This window comes from Primulina eburnea, chromosome 9, assembly GCF_022965805.1.
Source record: "Primulina eburnea isolate SZY01 chromosome 9, ASM2296580v1, whole genome shotgun sequence".
Lineage (NCBI taxonomy): Eukaryota > Viridiplantae > Streptophyta > Magnoliopsida > Lamiales > Gesneriaceae > Primulina > Primulina eburnea.
The window spans coordinates 17,789,927-17,797,976 of NC_133109.1; positions in this window are offsets into that span (position 1 = coordinate 17,789,927).

Genomic DNA, 8,050 nt, shown 5'->3' on the forward strand with positions numbered 1-8,050 from the left:
CTCGTGAAACAATATCATGAGGTTAAGGAATTTATAGTATTTTGGGATAACAAGTAGGCTACGACATTACGTAAATAAAATAAGTTATGAGATATTGATGGGTATTAAGGAAATCATAATACAATAAGTTTTGACTTTTATGGTACTAAGAATGATTCAAAGAAAATGACATTCAATGAACTCCTTCGTGTTAGAGTGTGACAGGCTCATTATCTTGATGAAAGTAAGATTTAGTAAAAAAATAATTATTTGAGATAACGACTAGGTTATAATTTTCGGGATATAAGTCAATAAGCTATAGATCAATACTGAGTTAAGTTTCAATATTCTATATGGGTTTTAAGTTTTGAGATAGTAATCGGAATAATTTCAAGATAATATAAAATTAGTATCAATTCGCATATATTCAGTGCCGACTTGATACAACTCACTTCGGTAGATTTCGACGCCATCCTAAGGATGAATTGATTAGCTAAGAGTCGTGCGATAGTAGATGGCCAGAGTAAGAATGTCAAACTCTGAACCCCAAACCAAGAAGAAATCAGGTATCATGGCGATGCCAAGGAACAAAAATACATTTTTTTCTGTTACCCAGACTTGGAAAGACATAATATTGGGAGAAGAAGTTTACCTAGCAGTGATGAACAAAGTGCAAGAAGGACATGAGATGAAGTTGTAAGATATTCCAATAATATGATTTTTTCGGACGTTTTTCCAGAAAGGCTTCTTGGAATGTTCTCGGACTAAGAAGTAGAGTTCGAGATAAATTTGTTATCAGTGATGCATTAATCTCTGATACACTGTACTAAATGGCTCCAGATGAACTTAAGGAGCTAATAGAACAAATTCAAGAGTTGTTAGACAAGAAGCAGATTAGGCCAAATGCATTCCCCTGGGGAGCTAAAGTCCTATTTGTAAGGAAGAAAGATGGAAGTATGAGGTTGTGTATAGATTATAGAGAACTCAATAAGATCACAATCAAGAATAAATATATTTTTCCAATAATAGACGGTCTTTTCGATCAAGCTAAAGGAGCTACAATCTTCTCCAAGCTTGACCTGAGGACATGCTATCATTAGCTAAAGGTCAGAGCAGAAGACACCCCAATGCCAACATTCAGAATTAGGTCATGTAAGATCGAAATCAGGAGTACCAATGGACCAAAAGAAAGTAGAGGCAAATCTAGATTAGCCGAGACAAAAGATCGCAACCGAAATTAGAAGCTTCTTTGGATTAGCTGAAATTCGTCGAGTGCTTCTCTTCAGTAGTCGTATCACTTACGAGACTCGTACAAAAGAACTATTAATTCAACTGAAGAGAAAGATGTGAAAATCGTTTTCAAACATTAAAAGAGAATATAGCATCTACACCAATGTTGGTATTATCTACTGTGGACAAGGATTTTACCATCTGCAGTGAATCATCAAAGAAAGGTCTAAGATGTGTACTCATGCAAGACAGGCAAGTCAACTGTAGCTGCATGAGAAAAAAAACTGTCCTACTCACGATCTTGAGTTGGCAGCAGTGATATTTTCTTTGAAAATTTGGAGACGATATCTCTACGATGCCAAGTGTGAAATATTCACAGACCACCAAAGCCTCAAGTATTTGTTTATTTAAAAAGAATTAAAATGAGGTAAAGAAGGTGGATAGAGTTACTCGAGGACTACCCAAGGACTGTGACTTGAAAATAAGCTACCACGCTAGCAAGGCAAATAAGGTAGGCGATGCTTTGAATCAAACATGGGTAAGATAATATAGCATCAGTCTCCATGCAACCATGCCTTCAGAAAGCAGTCAAGTTTAATTAGAATAGAGACACAACACTAGAGAATTTCAAAGAACAAGCCAAGGAAATAAAGTCGTCAGATTTTCAAGTGGACCCGGACGAATCCTTGGGATGAGAGGACGATTGAGTGTGCCAGACATTGAAAATATTCGATAAGAAGTGACGTAAGAGGTGCATAAGTCAACATCCCAAATCTATACCGTCAGTACAAAGATGTATAGGGATTTTAAAGAAAATTTCAGGCGAAGAAGGATGAAAATAGACGTCGCCGAGTTTATATTTAAGTGACAAGTATGCCAACAAGTGAAAGTCGAGCATCAACGACTGTAAGGACTACTGTGACCGTTAGAATCCTATAATTGAAATGAGAACATATTTCCATGGATTTCGTTGTAGAATTGTCAAATTCAATATAGAGTCACGGCGGGATACGTATAATCGTAGATAGACTCATAAAATCTACGTACTTTCTACTCGTTCGAAGAAATTATAATATCGACAAGTTGGCTACTCTATACATGGATAACATTATGCATCTACATGAAGTGCCATCAATCATAATGTCGGATAGATATCCAATATTTGTGTCACGCTTGTGGTAGATCTTTCAAGAAGCCATGAGAGCAAAAGCTACTCTTAGTACGGGTTATCACCTTTAAATTGAGGGCCAAACAGAGAAAATGATTCAAACTCTAGAGAATTTGATAATGGCACGTGCCATAGACTTCAGTAGTAATTGAAGTGAACATCTACCCCTGATAGATTCACCTACAATAACAGTTATCATGGCAATATTGGAATGACTCCATTTGAAGCCTTTAAGGACGAAAGTGTCGATCACCACTGTACTGGGATGAAATAGTGGAGACAACCATAACAGGACCAGAACTATTCCAAGAGACAATGGAAAAATGGTTATCATCAAGACAGACTCAAGGCTACATAAGACCAGCAAAAGAGTTAGTCTGATCTTAAAAATATAGCAATGGAATTCACATTGGGTAAAAAAAAAAGCTTATATAAGGGTCTCACTAATGAAAGAATCATTAGATTCAGTAAAACTGAAAAAGTGAAACCTCGATACGTAGGATTATTTGAAAGTCTGGAGAGATTTGACACATTGGCTTACAGAATAGCATTGCCACCAGATATGTCTAGAATCCATAATGTATTTCACAAGTCCAAACAAAGAGGAATACATATCGACCCAGGCAATGTTATGGAAATTGTACCGCTCATGATCAAAGGGAACATGGGGGGAAGAGCTGAAATAAAAAGATGTCTCTACTCATATTGTGGACACCAAAGACCAAGTACTGAGACGACGTATCATTGCCTACGTCAAGGTGCAATGGTCAAACCACACATAATAAGAAAACTACTTGGGAGTTTGAAGAGAAAATGCACAAGCAATATCCCTACCTTTTCGAAGGTCGAGTCAACTCAAGTTTCGAGGACGAAACTTTCAATAAGGAGGGAGGGATGTGAGAACCCAAAATTTTGAGAGTGCAATTTTGAAATATAGACATGTATAAGAATATATTTTCGAGTTATTATAAATTCAAAAATATTAAATAATACATGGTAATGAAAATTACAAGTCAATAAATACATGAAATTCAATATTCAGTACAAATCGTGTATTAATTTCGAAATAAGGCTAGATATCAATCAATTTGGAAGGAAATATTACATACAAGGCAGCTTTCTCAACAAGGAAGCATATCAATAATTATAGAAGTAGTATCTCGATATTTATGGAATGAGCATCTCCCAAATTTGGAAAGAATATCAATCGAATTATGGTAAGATTTTTACCACCCCTCTATAAATAGGAGGACATCCCATTCAAATTTCACACTATTTGTACAGAATTTTCGAAAATCCTCTCTAATCTCTCCCAAGAATTTTCGAAATTTTCTCTCAAAAATTCTGCACGAGTCATCAAAATTTTGTATTATTCATAAATTTGTTTCTCTCGCTCGAGTGTTCATAATCCGATCTTCACCGTTCAAAATATGCTTCGATATTTTTCAAATAACATATCCAAATTGCAGCAAAATCCAACGGTTAACTTTTTGTTTATAGCCTTCGCAAGAAACCTGCTCAGATTATAGGCGAGAATAGCATATCTACGATTTTTCATGTATAAACAGGTTAAAACCTTTCAAACCCTATCTCCACTGTTCATAATTTTTTTGAAGTACTTATGAACATATTTTCCAAGTTTGAGCCCGATCCAACGGTGAAATAAGACGCAAAGAATTTTTCAAGACGGCTGATTTTCCGGTATATGTGTTGCTGCGTTTTCAAAGTGTCGGTTGAGTGATTCTTCTGTGGTTTCCGAGTTCTTCACGTTCTATTCCAGTATAAGATAAGTGGCTGTTTTAAATCTTAAAGTTTCGTTTTTATGCACATGAAAGTTCTGTTTTCGGTTTTAATATTCGGTTGAGCTCCGTCTCCCGTCTATACGTTTTTACGAAATTTTGGTACGTTTATGTTTGACACTGTTAGGATTCCCTGAAAATGGGTGGAATTCCAACATATGGCCCTTAACGGTGGGATAGAACCGTTTTATGGCCTCTCCCCCTTAGAGGATCAAAACTTTGGCACTGACGTCAATAAACCGTTAAAGGTGAAAAATCGCAGTGTTGTTATGTTACGGATACGATGTTACGTTTATGAAAAGCATGTTGTATGTATATGTATGTTTCGAAAATGTTATAAAATTGTTATGTTGTGTTCAATATCCCCCAATTACTGAGTATTCTCAAATACTCACCCCTTACTCTACCATTTCCAAATAAATCAGAAAAGAAAATCGAGGAAGATGAACAAAACCAGTTTTGGGGCTGATAATAAGATAATTCAAGAAGATTATTTTAGTTTTGACTTAGTAAGTTGTAAATGGTTCCGCATATTTTTTTTTATCATTTTAAGAATCTACGTTGTAAAGACTATCTTTTGATTGATTATGAGTAATAAACTAGTTTTTTGTTTATACTGTACTACGAGGCTTGTTGTTTTCAATTGTGTGGTTGTAAAACACCGTCGGTGTCAACTAACCCCGGTCTCGGGGCGTGACATTTGGGAGTCGAACTTGCCATTGGTAGAGTTCACCTAGAACAGCTTCCAGTCGTCTATTGGTATGGCTCCGTATGAAGCACTGTATGGTCGTAAGTGTAGATCTCATGTTCATTGGGATGAAGTAGGGGAGAGATCAGAGTTGGGTCCGGAGATTATTCAGCAGGCTGCCGATGTAGTAGTCAAGATCTGTGATAGGATGAGGACTGCTCAGAGTCAACAGAAAAGCTATGCAAATCGGAGAAGGAGAGATCTAGAGTTTGCCGTTGGCGACCATGTCTTTTTGAAGATAGCACCTATGAAGGGTGCCATGCGATTTGGGAAGAAAGGGAAGTTCAGTCCGAGATTCATTGGACCATTTGAGATCCTCGACAGAGTTGGGACGTTAGCTTATCGTGTGGCTCTTCCGTCGAATCTGGCCGGAGTACACAATGTGTTCCACGTCTTTATTCTGAGAAAGTATATGGCGAATCTTTCGCATGTCTTGAACTTTGAGCCGTTGCAGCTTACTCAGAACATGTCTTATGAGAAGAGACCAGTGCAGATCTTATACAGGCAGGAGAACAATCTTCGGAACAAGCTGGTTAAGCGAGTCAAAGTCAAATGGCTCAACCATTCAGAGGAGGAAGCTACGTGGGAGTCTGAGCCAGAGATGAGGAGTCGGTACCCCGAGTTATTCGGTGAATTTTAATTTCGAGGACGAAATTTCTTTTAAGGGGGGAGAGTTGTAGAACCCGTAAACAAGACTACGTATAAGTAATGTATAATTTCTAGCATTAAAGTAAAATGATTTTTTTTATTATTATTATTGCTTGAGTATTTAAATTCTTTCCTTTAAACTTAATTATTTTACGCAGTAGTTTAATTTTTATCTTTTCAGTTAATTAAGTGAGGCCGGACTGGGTTTGAGTTTTGAGATAAAATTTAATATTAAGAAAATATTCCCAGAATTATTTTAGCTAACTAATAAGTTAATTTAAGTTAAAAGGAGGTTTAAGGAATTATTTAAGTAACTTGAGGTAAGTAGGGAATAAGTTCATTTAGGTTCCATAATTAATATTTAATTCACTACATTATTTAAAGATAGATGAGATTCTAAAGATTTAAAATACACTAACTAAGCAATATTTCTCCTCCATTTATTAGCCTAATTTCGGCCACCCCCTAGGTGTCATAACATTTCTTTGACAACTCCACCACCTTTGACCCATTCCTTGTCATTTCTTAGTATGATAACCCTTCATTTTTAATCACCAATTAATTAATAATCAATCTATATCTAGCCTTGAAGAATCGGTCATACTCCATTATCCCTCCAACAATATTTTGATATCAAACCATTTGAAATTCAAAGAGAGCAAGACTTGGTCTTGCCATCCCTTTTATATTGCAACTCCCTTCATTCTCCTAACCATCTCCCCCTCTCCCTTGCACCAAAAATCTGAGAGCAATTCAGAGTAAAATCATGAGGCACTAGGGGGAAAACAAGAGAGAATTGAGTTTAAGCAAGAAAAAGGAAATCACTCCGTCTCCTCCGCCCCGCGTCGCCATATTCGTTCGTTTTCTATTCAAAACAAACCAAGGCATGTATATATTTTTATTTACTCTTCAATCAAGCCATATAGATATTTTTAAACATCACTTGTACATGATTTTAATACAAGAAAACCGAAATACATCAACATATTTTAAGAAAATGCACATGCATAATTTTTCGGATTTCCTTTGCTACCTCACGGGTTGGCTTGTTTTCATTTTTTCAGGTATTGGTTCGACCCTAGGCTCCCAAGGCTGCATCTAAACATGTACTAGGACATGTTAGGATCATATTGGTCCATCCGTTAAAGCCCCATACCCGCTGGAAACCAGAAATGACAGCAACTCCCTAAGCATGTCCCCATACCTCATGCCATGGTCAACCAAATGGCCACTGGAATGGTCCATGACAACAAGAACCGCTGCAACATCCCACGTGCAAAATTAGTGCTCGGTTGGGACGTATGGTTTGTTTCGCGTGTGATTCGAATTGTGGCTCGCCTAGTGATAAACATAAAAATTGTACATTAATTAAATGTTTTATAATATAAATATATAGTTTTTGTTTTATTAAATTTTTAAATATTATATGTTTTATAATAAATTGTATAAAATATAAGTTGTTGTGTAATTATAAGTTTTTACTATTTTTACAGGTTCGATAAAACAAGAATAACCTTGGCGTTGCAAATGGGATTAAGATGATTCTTGGACCTGTAGAAAGTTGATGTTAATATCTACAATATTGGTGGCAAGCATGAGATAAAAATCCTCTCACAATTGGGATCAAATTAAGCAACAATTAAAGTTACCGAAGGAGTGGCAGTTTTACCATGCTCTAGTATTTTGACCATATCTCTCAAACTACTTGGTCAAATATTCTGAAAAAAATACCACAACTAGACAACTCAATTATCCACATGTTTCATTTTATGTGAAGAAGAAAATTCGGAGAAGATGCTTGTCAAAAGTGATGTGCAATATAATATTAATTTCTTGGAACACCAATGAAGACTTATGTGTAAAAAATAATATTTTATTTGTGGTTGTCTCCCCAAATTTGGCTATAAATAGGGGTGCATTGTAATGTATTGAGATATCCCTCATTCTATGAACAAATCTTTGAGTTCATAATATTTCTCTCTATATTTTTCTTTTATTTCTTCATTTAAATATAATTAGCATGTTAATTTCATATTCAAAGTTTTACACTTTGAATAATGAATAGCTAACTTCCTAAAGTTGAGATGATAAGGTGAAGCTCTTGGCATGATAATAAGGTTATTATAAGGTAAGAATCTATGTTTTATATTATTTAATCATTATTTATTGTTTATGTTATATTTATTTCTTTAAGCATTTTTATACCCTACTTATAAGTGGGAGTTTTGATTTATTGTTGCTATATGTTACACTAAATTCTTGGAACCATTTAAATGTTAGTTTGGTATTACCAACCATTTAAAATGGATGCCTTGAGTTATTATATATAAATATATTATAATATTAAATTCTTGGAACCATTTAAATGTTAGTTTGGTTTTACCAACCATTTAACTTGGATTCCTTGATTTATTATATATGAATATATTATAGTATTAATTTATTGGTACCATTTAAATGTTTGTTTGGTTTTACCAA